The 13,607-nt window shown below is 33.1% G+C and overlaps 2 long non-coding RNA genes across 2 annotated transcripts; both read right to left on the bottom strand.

The window, feature by feature from the left end:
• Positions 1-5,251: 5,251 nt before the first annotated feature.
• On the bottom strand, positions 5,252-7,435 carry LOC128284734 (uncharacterized). Its single transcript, XR_008275206.1, has 2 exons — positions 7,063-7,435; positions 5,252-5,601 (listed from the first exon to the last, which is right to left on the bottom strand). It is a non-coding gene; the product is annotated as an uncharacterized LOC128284734 (long non-coding RNA).
• A 1,668-nt stretch (positions 7,436-9,103) lies between these two features.
• LOC128284633 (uncharacterized) lies at positions 9,104-11,056 on the bottom strand. The gene is made up of 2 exons (XR_008275105.1): positions 10,523-11,056; positions 9,104-9,308 (listed from the first exon to the last, which is right to left on the bottom strand). It is a non-coding gene; the product is annotated as an uncharacterized LOC128284633 (long non-coding RNA).
• Between the last annotated feature and the right edge of the window lie 2,551 nt (positions 11,057-13,607).

The raw sequence follows: 13,607 nt of genomic DNA, 5'->3' as shown, positions 1-13,607 counted from the left end.
TGCTGATGTTTGGGGACCAGCTCCAGTTCCCTCTAGTGCGTTTCGCTACTATGTTGCTTTTACAGATGCCTATACACGGTATACTTGGATCTACTTCTTGAAAACCAAGTCTGAAGTGCTTCACGTGTTTCCTCATTTTCAAAGGCAAGCTGAAAGAATTATTGGACACAAGCTTAAAACACTGCAAACAGATGGTGGTAGAGAGTTTCAAGCCTTGACAAGGTATCTAGCTCAACAAGGGATAGTCCATCGCCTGACATGTCCTTATACTTCAGCTCAAAATGGGTTGGTTGAACGGAAACATAGGCAAATTGTCGAAACTGGGATGTCCATGCTAGCTCATGCCTCTATGCCTCTGGTCTACTGGAGTGATGCTTTTGCTAGTGCAGTATACTTGCTCAACAGATTGCCCTCTCATCCTATAAATCATGCTTCTCCATATGAAAAGTTGTTTAACACCACACCAGACTATAACTTCATGCGTGTCTTTGGGTGCCTGTGCTTTTCCAACCTTCGACCCTACAACAAACACAAGTTGGCTTTTAGGTCTACACCATGCACCTTTTTAGGCTACTCTCCATCTCATAAAGGGTACCGCTGTTTGGATTCTTTTGGGAAGATCTATATTACCCGTCATGTCACCTTCAATGAAACCGTGTTTCCTTTTCATTTTAATAGCCTTAAGCCTGCTAGTTTTATCCCACAGTCAAAGTCCAGCTCTAAACTCCTTGTCCTATCACCGACGTCTACCCACCCTACACCTTGTGCGTCCACATCAACTCACTCACTCACTACACCTGCTCCTTCATACAACTGCAGTCCTTTATCACCTAGCTCATTTTCTCACCTCAACCGTCTTTCTTCACATTCAACCCCATTTATTTCTTCATCCTGTTCCACCCAAGCCCAACATATCCCCGATCCTCCACCTCCATTACCTGTTCCCTGTAACACACATCCCATGGTAACCCGTAGTAAAGTTGGAGTGTTTAAATCTAAAGCTTATGTCACTGTCGCACCCTCTTCACTTGGTGATGTTCCCTCCTCCATCCATGCTGCCATGTCTCATGAATCTTGGAAGGCTGCTGTGGAGAGTGAGTTACAGGCGCTCATTCACAACAACACCTGGACATTGTGCTCTCTACCAACCGATAGACGAGCTGTGGGTTGCAAGTGGCTCTTTAAGGTAAAGACAAGGGCCGATGGTACTGTTGACCGATACAAAGCTCGTCTAGTTGCAAAGGGTTTTTCGCAACATGCAGGCTTCGACTATCACGACACCTTCAGTCCAGTAGTTCGTGCTACTACGATTCGCACAGTCCTAGCTATCTCAGTCATGAAAAACTGGCCTTTAAGGCAGGTTGATGTCAACAATGCTTTTCTTAACAGGGAGCTGGCTGAAGATATCTACATGGAACAACCGCCAGGGTTTGAGGAGTCTGGTCCTCATGGAGAAAAGCTTGTCTGTAAGCTGAACAAAGCTCTCTATGGGCTGCGCCAAGCCCCTCGCGCTTGGTTCCAAACACTTAAGCAGTATCTTGTGGATCAGCTTGATTTTCGGGCTGCTAAGGCCGATTCATCATTGTTCATACGTGTTGCCTCTGACACTGTTCTGTTGCTCATAGTCTATGTTGATGATATTGTTTTAACTGGGAGCTCACCTTCTGAGATTGACAGAGTTGTTCAGCTGCTTCATACAAAGTTTGCCCTTAAAGATATGGGTTCTCTTAATTTTTTCTTGGGCATCACTGTTGAACGGTCCTCTAAGGGACTGTTTCTTAGTCAATAGAAGTACATTCGTGAGCTTTTAGCTTGCACTGATATGTCCACTTCAGCACCCACACCAACACCTATGGTCGGTTCTCCAAAATTGGTAGCAGTTGATGAAAGTCCACTCCTAGCTGATGGTTCTCTTTACAGAAGTACGATTGGCAAGCTGCAATACCTTTGCATCACTCGTCCTGATCTGGCTTATTGTGTCAACAAATTGAGCCAATACATGAATGCTCCCAGAGAGGTTCATTGGAAAGCAGTCAAGCGTGTTTTACGCTACCTAAATGGAACTATTAGTCATGGACTCTTCTACTCCACAGGTTCGTTTCAGCTGACTGGCTATGCCGATGCTGATTGGGCTTCTTCCATTGAAGACAGACGATCCACAACTGGTTATGTGGTGTATCTCGGATCCAATCCCATTGCATGGTGTTCTAAGAAACAGGCTGTTGTCTCTCGATCAACGTCTGAGGCAGAATACAGAAGCCTTGCCAATTGCGTGGCTGAACTTTTGTGGATCAAACAGCTCCTAGAAGAGGTTGGAGTAGTTACTTGTCAAACTCCTGTCATTTGGTGCGACAACACATCCACTGTGTCCATGGCTACCAACCCCACGCATCATGCTAAGGTCAAGCATGTTGAGATAGATCATCACTTTGTCCGAGAAAGAGTGCTCGCTGGCACTTTACAAGTCAACTATGTTCCGTCTGACAAACAGGTTGCTGATGCCCTCACCAAGCCAATCACACCCAAGGCTTTTGACTCTATTCGACAGGCACTTCGTGTGATATCCCTTGCTAGTACGTCAGTTCTCCAAGAACAAGAAGAAAACCAGAAGAATGTTAGAGTAGTCAAATAATACTAGTAAGTTGTTAATAGCGGTTGCTGTTAAAGAATCTGTTAAGCAGTTGCAGTTTGTTAGAAGTTGTTGATACTTGCCTTTATATAATCTGCTGTACTATGTTCATAAACCAGAATAAGAAATATAGTAGAGTTGTATTCTTCAGAGTCTCTCTTGTTAGAAGTTTAACAGATTGAGTTAGGAGAAAGCAACAGTTGAAAAAATAGATCAAAATAAACAGAGGCAAGAATTTGACACCTTCGAAAGAACTCCAACATAGATTCAGCTAAAAGGATATTTGATGGCTCCCCATTGGCAATCCTATCAATGTAAGGCTTAATATCTTCATAGGTAACAATGGGCACATTCATTTTGAAGAGTTTCTTGTCAGTTTTAACATGGAGGTATCGACTTAGATATTCAGTTGCTGCATTTCTCTTTAGTATTTGCCCTAATACCTCTTCTTGTATTTGCTCAGCATTGGTCATTTGGTTGTTAGTTCCTCTATCCTCTGCAACCCATCTTCAAACTCATTCCTAGTTGCCATTATACCTAACTTTACTTTCTTAGCTCCCAATCATATATAATTGAAATTTGAAAGCTTGCACATATGTCTTCTTTTGGTGAATATAGTCTACAACCTTTAGATTTTTAAATTATCTTTTCTACTTTTTTTAGTTGAAAATTTATGATTTATTATCCACAAATTTTTCCCAAATTGATTTCATTCATAGGTTTTCGAGGGTTGCATGTGTCTAGAGGCATTGACCAGCTTTAAAACTCATGATTAGTATCTATTCTTTAATTAGCCTACAAAATGCGGAGAATTAATTACTAGGCTCGATAAATACCTTAAGAAATAAATAATAATAATAATAATAATGATGATGTTTATAAGATGACAAAATTACAACATTTTAATATATTTAAGTTCCAAGAGCCAGATATAAAAAAGAATAATGGTGTTTATAAGATGACAAATAACATTTTAAAGAATATATTTAACAAGGTAAGTCCGAGTCAAAAAAAACAGAAGCTTATATTTAAAACTGAATATGGTGTCAATTTTATGATTTAAAAGTGAATATGTGAATCACATGATTACCAATTTTATGATTTAAAAGTAAATATAGTGGATTTTAAATTAATTGGTGTGAAATTTAATGTTTAGGTTTTCTTATGAATTGTTTTTATTTTTCTGAAAAATTAATATTTTTAGTATTTAAATGAATTTGTGTAAAATATTTTTTGTTGGTTAGTAAATTTTCTGAACATATTTTATAAAAGTGTTTTCAATAAAATGATATATATTTGAGATTTTATTATCTTTTTATTATTTAATTGAATTTATTTTATATCTATAAATTTATATTTTACATTGTTCTTAATGACATAAATATATTTGTTAATAAAATATTATAGTTTAATTTTATTTTAACAATCGAAATTTGTTCTATAATATGAAAATATTTTGTAATAATCAATGTCATATAAACTTAATAATAAATAATGCTAAATTAAAACTTAATTTAAATTACATATATTACATAAATGATAGTACATATTGACATATTAAAATTATAAGGAATAAATGAAGCAAAATATTATTTAAACAAATACTCGTATTTTTACATTATAATTTTCAATGTTTTTTCTTTTTATGAAAAACAGCACATGAAACAACTTTCTTATACAACTCTACCAAGGTAATTAACACACATATTCTTCTCTATACTAAAACAACTTGCAAATTCAAGAGAAGATTCTTCAAGCAGACAAAGCTCGAGATTATTTTTGGGTACCCATTTTGCTAAAGCATCTACCACAACATTGACATTTTCTATTATATGCTTATCTAAATTACCAAGGAACCGAATATGGTCTCACCATTTATTGCAGTCCCATAGTTGTTGATTAGATCAAAAAGCTCCTTATTATCACTTTCAATGATAATCCTTTGTTAACAACGTTTATAACCTCTCAACTTGGTCTAGACATTAAGACTGAATTTTGAAGATTAAATTGACTATCAAAATGACCTAACAAAACTAATGGAGTTTAAAAACAATTGTTTAAAACATTTTCTTTAATTTATGAAGAAAAACTTAGCTTATTTCCAAAAGGTACAATTTAATTTCAAAAACTAGTTGGTCTTAATGACTGTTTTGCAAAAGTTGAATTCCAATATTATTTTTATATTTTTCAAATCTCATTTACATAATCAAGCAATAGAAAAAAATATATATTTAACATAGTTTCATTAAAAACCAAATTTAATGCACAATTAATTCAAAATCAATTTTCCAATATCCTAATATTAAATTAAATGTCATACATGCCAAACAAACTCGAAACTTAAGTTCATGCCACAGTTCAAAGAAACCAATACAATTCCAAATAGCAAAAATTGTAATATAAAGTCTAAAATACTTTTAATAAATAAAACTATCCGAGCCAAGCCTTCCGGATGTCGTATCCTAACCTAGTGGGTTATTTATAAAGATGGAAATTTAAGAGTGAGCTTAAGAAGCTCAGCGTGAGTCCAATCACAGGAAAATCAATGTAGAACAGTATACAACGAATACGGAATAACAATTCTCATATTAATCGCAACCATTTAGCAAATCACAATATCGATTTTTCAATCAACACTTTTCTATAATATTTCAGAATCCACAGTTTTATGAATGACAATGCAATTTTAATTTATCATAAATCCTACCCAACTCCACTACACACCACACTATGAGTTCCCTAGAACTCATCCATCCGTACACACCGAGTTGTGGATAAATCACTATTAATTTGCAGTTAAACTGCCACTTTGTTGTAAAAATTGTGGGTAAACCACCAATATTTTCAGATAAAACATTTGCAGATAAACTGCCACTTGGTTTGTGGATGAGCCACTACTGGTTTGCACATTATTAAACTGCCACTCTTCGTCCATGCATATCGTCCCGCCCCATGCAATGTAATATGACATGCTTTGTAAAAGAACAATACAAAAACAATGGATATGTTTTACATATATTCAGTTCAAAACTGCCAGTAGACATGCTTAACATGTATTCAGTTCAACATTAGCAGTAAACATGCTTAACATGTACTCAATAGGGTGGTAACAATATTAACACTAACAATTTTCCAGTATCACTTTGACAATAGGCATGTAATATTCACATCTCATACCATATAACAATAGCACTTTAGTCATTAAATCATAGATTCCAAAATAATAATATCAGGGACTTAATTGAATGAATAAAACTCTAAAAATAATTCAAGGGATATACAAGGACTAAACTAAACAGATCATAAATTTCTAAGCAAAATTGTAAAGAATGAGTCACATGGCTGTATGGCCAGGCCATGTGAGGGTCTCATGGTCATATGGATAGGTTACACAACTGTGTAGCCAGGCCGTGTAATAGGTTTAAATTAATTTTACTTGCAAAATTTCTAATATTGACCTATTTGATTTCTTTTTACTTGCAATTTAAATTAATTTTTTATTTTAATTTTGTATATATTGTATATGTATTATCATTAGTTTCAAACGATACATTTTAATACTTATTATATGTATTTTAAGTGCATATATATATATATATATATATATATATATATAAATACATGATTTTCACATGCATACAAATGTAATGAAATTTCTATTACATATAGTGTGACATATTTTTTGTCATCAAATTCTCTAAAGATCAAATCTCAAACTTTGATCATATTAAAATTCTTGATACAATCCTTATTTGACTTTACTCTTGTACCATATGCCATGAGTGATGGGATGCTAAAATCATTAAAGAAACCATTAAAAGCTTCAAATAAATATTATGATAAATTATTATATAAACTCTTCCTACCATATTATTCACGGTCTCATTTCAATTATTTAATGATATTTTAATAAATTTTTTATATCATTCACACATAAATTTGTTAATTTTTTTTACATTGAATCCAAATTCGAAACACATAAATTTGTTAATTTTTTTTACATTGAATCCAAATCCGGAATTATGAATAGAACTTCAAACCTCGAACTCTAAATAAAAAACTCTCAAACCTTAAACTCAACTCCGACCTCGAATCCCAAACTCTGAATCCAAATTTAAGGTTCGAGTTTAGGATTTAAGGTTTAAATTCAAGATTCAAGTTTGAGTTTGGAGTAAAAAAATTATAAGTCAATAACATAAAAAATTACTAAAATTTCATTAAATAATTAAAAAAGAACTATAAAAACTGTGGTGAGAAATATCCTTAAAATAATTTCTGTAATATATAAGAATCAAATAAAAATAACAATGACTTTCCTTAAGTTAATATCAAAAATTTTCTTCTTTCTCAAACTTTTCATGGAAACAAAGAAGAGCGTAAAGGGAACAGAGGAAATTGAAGGGTTGAGAGAGAGAGAGAATTATCTGTTTTACCTGTTTGAAGCTCGAAAACTTTTGCAGAGGTGAAAGTATATTTCCAGGTTCTCTCCACTGATTTTCGATGAGAAACTTGAGAGGGGTGAAGAAGGAGCGCAAGTAAAATCGTCCAAATTAGGGAAGCGAATAATCTGGGAGTAGAGTGATGAGAGGATGAAAACTACCCTCAAAACTCTGCTGCCTGCAAACACCTTTCGCTTACCTGATTTGGCAAATTTTCCAAATGTTCCATTTCTGTTACCATTAACCTCCTCGGCCTCTGCAACTTTAAAGAACCAAATGAAACAAACACTACCAACTCCAAGGGTTAGCTCAGCTTTGTGTGTGTGTGTGTGTATGCATTAATATATACTCGAAATTTCGTCCCGGGGTGAACATCAGTAGTACTTTTATATTAATTTTTAAATAAAGAAAACTTAAAAAAAGTGCGTGGTAAGAATTATTATGCAAATTGAATATCTGAAAAAGGTATCCTTGTTTTCAAAAGTTAGGTAGCTGTCACATCACACTTTATCTTACATATTTAACTAAATCAACAGTCGACAAAAGCCTATATACGGAACTGCATGGATGGGTCCAATGGGTTTTATTGCCCTAAATAAAAATAAAAATGGCCTAAAGGCCTAATTAAAAAAAAATTAGTCCATTCAGCTATTTTAGCCCAAGAAATGTTTATGTTACTTTAAAAAGAAAAAATTCATTTACGAAGGGTGTGTGCTAAGAATTATTATGCAATTTCAATGTTTCAAAAAGTTATTAGTACATTACAAAACATTCACTTTGGTTTCAAATTTTGTTTAATATTAAATATCTCCCATTCTTGATTTAAAAAAAAAGTAATTTGGAAGTAATTTAATTATAGTCCCAAAAAAATTAATTAATATCAAATTTATTTAAAGCAAGGGTGTAGTTGGGGCTTGTAGGGCCCCAACCCCCTCTAAAATGTAAAATTATCCATTTAGACTTTTTAAAATTTTTAAAATTTTAAATTAGTAAAAATAAAAATACACTTTGACCCCTAAAAATGATAAAAGTTTTGATTTAATTCTTTAAAAATTATAAATATATAGGCTATTAAAAATTACAATTTAATTTTAGTCCCCTTAAAAAATTTTCTTGTTTCGCCCTGATTTGAAGTTCATAAAGTGTAAAAAAAAAAAGAGTGTAAGTTTTAATATATAAATGAAATAAAGGAACTTAATTTAATGTAATATTTCTTAAGATGGTCCTTACATGAAAGGTTAAAAACTAGTGAATCACCATCCAAAAGATAAATGTAAAGTTAGGTGGGAGCATTGTTGAGTGTTGTTAGACGACCAGCTTCCTTAGTTTCTTAATTAATTAACTTGCCTCGTCCGTGCTGCCTCTGCTTCTATCATTTTCACTCATTTGCTTTTAGTTAGTACAGTGTTGGGTAAATTTGAAATTGTAACACATTTATAATGTGATAAAAAATTATATATGTTGATACACGATATTAACGAAGATAAAGAAGGAAAAGAGGGGGATGTGTTGAGGAATGCCAATTCACCCATTCTAGGGTTGAGGCTCGAAAAAGGAGAGGGACTCAAGTAGAAAAAGGGTGAGATCTTAGTGTATTAGGGTTTTGAGTGGATAAAAGTCCTTTACTAAGGGGTATCCTGGGGTATTTGTAGAAAAGGTGAAGCTTCTTATCTACTTATGTCATGATCAATATACCTTAGTTCGCCTAATGTAAAGTCTAACTGGGTCTAAATTTAGGTAGGGATATAGCAATAACAATTGTTGATACAAAGTACAACAAAAGAGGAAAGTAAGGAGGAAAGTAAGGAGGAGATAATGGTGGTTCTGTGGAGGCTAATTCACCTAAAGAGGCGTAAAGTCAAAAATGAACAATAGGACAAGTTTAGAGAGAGAAAGAGAGAGACAGGATTTCCTCAAAGTAACTTTAAGGTTTCAAAAGCAAAAATGGTAAGGGGTTTGCTCAAAGTAATTTTAAGGTTTCTCAAGCAAAAATGGTCGAAACAAAGAAGAACAGAAAAATAGCAAAATAAAAGTATTCAAAGGAAAAGGAAAGGTTTTATAGGAAAAACCTCGATTACATGAAATGTTTCAAGCAATCAGTCTTCCCAACTATTAACCAGTGATAGAAAGCTTCCCCGTAAACAACTTTCAGATTGCGTATTTAATGCTCGTACATCCCCTTTTCCCCTTCTAGAAGCTTCTCCAGCATGCCTTAATCAAAACATTGTTTCAACTGCCTACTGAAACCATTCAATGAGAAACAAGTAATGTTTGACTGATGAAAACAAAAAATCACAAAATTATAACGCGTAAGAGAAAATGGTAAAGAAAATATCTTTGCTTATACTATTAGTATAAGGTATAAGCATCACATGTAGTGTAGAACAAACTTGTAGCAAGCAAAGAAATGGTGCATCATCTATGATAAATAGATGTGCGTTTAGTGATGGAAGATATTCACCCATAAGCAAAGATATAACATACCACCCATAAATATTTGCAAAGAATACATGAACTATATCCTCAGGATGAAAGAAAAGAATACGCAATATGAAATAAAAGTATGACATAGAAGCAAAGCAATAGTTACAAAATTGAAATTTTATTAATATTTTCAAAAATTATAGATTATAAAAGCATTTACAAACAGGCATTGTCTTTATCCTCGGATAGTGAATGAACCGGCTAGGAAGCTTAAAGACTTGACTCCTCACCTACAAGCCTATTTTCCTCCCCTTCTTCCAACCCATCCAGAGTAGAAGCATGCCTTCAAGTTTCACTTCAAAAGGGTCCCTCCAGAAGGACTTCTTAATGAAAACAAAATGCCTCATTTCCTGGATAAAATAATGACAATTGTCTTCGAATGGGCAGTTGATGTAAAAATCAAGCTGATGGCCACTCCTAATCAGATCGAAAATGGTCTAAAATTCATTCCATGGGTGTAAATGGGACCAAATGCCACTTGCATTGCTAGCATGACCCAATCTATGATAATAGTTGGAATAGTTGCTTGAGCATCCACTAATCTTTTTCGGTCTTTCTCTTAGGCCGCACATATATGTTTTAACTAAAGGTTTAGGTTTTTCACTTCAATGTCTCGATCCACCAAAGCACCTCGTAGCCTTTTCTTATCTTCTAGCAACTAAGCTTGTCATTTTTAGCTAGTTCAGCATATAACCGAAGTTGGGCATTCTTCTCTTTCAAACATGCATTTTCACTCTGAACCCCCGTAAGGTCCCCATTTATTCTTGGTATTGTTGCCTCATACCAACCAAGCCCTACTAGACCAAATGATTACCTTATTGAAAGCTATCCAAAGGTGTGTAAGAAGTCCCAGTGGCTTGATTAGCACCAGGGTAAGGCACGATTGCTAGGCTAAATTCTATCTCAAACTAGTTGATCATCTCATCAAAACAACTTGAGAATCAAACACACAAAAGTTAGGAGAACTTACCAGCAACTTAAGAAGAGTTGCGCCTTGCTTCCTTCTGGATGGGAGCCTCCAAAAAAACATAAACAAATTTGTGCATACCATTCTGATGCTCACTCTCATTAGCACCTTTAGTAATGTTGGAGGTAAATTGTACAGTGGGAAGAAGGGTGATGGGATGAGCCTTTTTGAAAGGAATATTCTAATTTGAGGTGTCAAAAAGAGTGCTTCCAAAATGAGGATGCCTCTGAGGAAAAGTAACAAATGGATTACCCCTCGGAGTAGCAGGTGGAGTATCCCTAAAGATCCTTTCAGGTGAGGGACTCCTATAAGCAAAACAAGAACTAGGTTCTCAAATGGTAATTCCCCCATACCTCTGAAATGCATGCTTGCCTTTCGATACAACCATCATTTGCCTTTTGTCAGGGATAAAAGCCTCTTCTATTGACCTCTTTGGCTCGAACCAAGACACTTCCACCTGTCTCTCCCTCTCACTAGATACACCCGGTTCGAAATATTAAAATTATAAAGTTGAGATAATAAAATTTTTGATGTCTTGGGTTCAACTCTTATTGTTTATATGTATCTTTTATATTTTATATAATAATATTAAAAAGATAAGAATACCCTCCTCGAATTAATATTTGTTACTTTGTAAAATCATGATTTTTTGTAGTTTCAATTGACACTTGATTGATAGTAATACCAATGTATTCAAATTCTTAAATAATAAGGTAAATTACACTACATATAACTTAACTATGCTTAAGTTTCTTTTTTAGTCACCTAACTTTTAAAACTTTCCAAATAGTCACCCAACTAATCGGGCTTTTTAGTTAATTTTCGTTAAGTGTTGTTAAATGTTTGACGGAAGAGTGAGGTGACAATTCAAAATTTGGTATGATAACAAATTTTACCCTCAAATTTCACATATTGTATCAATTTAGTCATAATTTTAAAAAATTAACTCTCAACATTTACATATTGTCTTAATTTGATCATAATACTAAAAAAATCCAAAATTTATATAAAATTCATAAATATTTAAAAAAAAAAATTGTATAAAATCTAGAAATACTCATAAAAATCTAAAAAAATAAAATATTATAGAATATATTTCTAAAAAAAAGCCTTCTCTCAAGTCCCCCGCCCCTGTTGCTTGAACCACCATGTTGACATTGACTCTGACAGAAAATGACTTGTGGAGCCCCCCTCTTCCTTTTCTCAAATCCCCTATTATATTTTGTAGAAGAGGAAATTTTGAGTTTTTATGTATAATTCGATTTTGTTGCTGGTGTTTTAGTTTTTTTTTTTTGTTAGAATTAGATTTGGATGTAATTACTTGTAATTTACGTATTTGTGTCATGTTCCAACAACTACTATAATTAGTAAGTTCTATTTAATTAAGTGTAATTAGAGCACTCAAATTAGACTCTAATTCTTAGGGAACAATGAAAATTGGAGCACTCGCATGAGTACTGATAAGCTATAAAAGTAACATATTTTAATCTCATTATTAATGCGTTTTTGGATGATTATTATGTAAATTAGTAAATTTGATGCTCCTAATCCTTTAAATTTATGTTTCTATACTCAGGAGAGCATTTATGAGCGAAAAATGAGCCAAGATCAGACAAATAAAGTTGTTTTTAGGAGCCACACGACCTGGGCATTTCCACACGGGCTAAACACATGCCCTTGTGCCAACCTGCGTCGATTTCGCACCCTACTTCCCAAATACGCAGAAAAAGATAATTTTTAGGCTTTCTGAGCATTTTAAAGTCTATAAATACCAATTAGAAGAAGACATGGCAGAGCAACCAGAGAAAATCGAAGAAAACAATCGAAGAACACAATCGGAGCCAACTCGGAAGCGGATCTCCATCAAGATTGAAGATCTCCTTTTAATTTCTGTCGAAGTTTTATTAAGTTTCTTTATGTCTTGTTTTTTTTTTTTCTGACTTTGAGATGTTTTCATTTAGGATTATCAACTAATTCTCTAGATACTTAGGGAAAGTGAAACCTATGATGAATTCTTTTATTTAATTTCTGTTTTACACAATAAATACTTGATTCTTTTTCTCAATTATGTGTGTTTATTTCTTGTTTTAATATTTCTAGGATATTAATTCATGTTTAATGTGCTTAATTTAGTGGAGGAAAAGTCCATGTTTAAGAGTAGATCTAGCATAATTGAGTGGAGTTGCGTGCAATCCTAGAAATTGGATGACATAAATCTACCGGATTAGAGTTGAATCTAATAGGGGAATCCATAGATCAAGTTAATGTGACGATAGGGGTTCTAATTAGAAAGAGATTTCAATTAATTAACCTATAGTCAGTTGCTCTTACTCTCGAAAGAGATATTAACATAATTTCGGGATTTCTACGGATCAAGACACAAGTGAATAAATTGTTTAATTCAAATTTATAATAATAGGTGAAGTCTAGGTGGATTTTTTCCTAAGTATTGTCTCTCTCATTGGTTAATATTCGATTATTTCCTTGATTCATTCTCTGTTGCGATATTAGTAAATTAGTTTAGTAAATTTAGATAGATTAAAACACATCACTCCAAATTGCCTGCTAAATAATAGGAAAACAGTAATTACTAATACTTTTAGTCCTCGTGGATAAGATATCTTTACTCATGTAGCTATACTATTGTTTGATAGGTGAGTTTGCCTTTGTCGTATTTATAGTTAGTTTAGTGACTATCAAGTACTTACGAACAATTACACTCTAACTAATTAACCATGGTTTTCAAGTTTGTACATGGTTTAAGTTTTAAAAGTTATTTTTATACAATGATAATTGTATTTTAATTTTAAAATATAATTATATGTTATTTTATTGATCTCATTTAAATAATATGAAAATTTTGTTGATGAGATATGCTCCTATACATTTGACCTATTAAATAATTAACTAAGTGATATAGTATTTATTATTAATTATTTATACTTGATCAAATACCAATCGATGATAACAAAAAGTATATGCTTAATGTTAGAAAGAATAATATAACGGTAATTAGATAAAATTGCATAAGAGGTCTATTTTTCTTGTTAATTTTATTACCAATTGTATTGTTGAATACTTTCATAGA

Source organism: Gossypium arboreum, chromosome 1 (assembly GCF_025698485.1).
Source record: "Gossypium arboreum isolate Shixiya-1 chromosome 1, ASM2569848v2, whole genome shotgun sequence".
Taxonomy (NCBI): domain Eukaryota; kingdom Viridiplantae; phylum Streptophyta; class Magnoliopsida; order Malvales; family Malvaceae; genus Gossypium; species Gossypium arboreum.
Note: the sequence above shows the minus strand (reverse complement) of the source record. Positions and strands in the feature narration are given on the sequence as shown.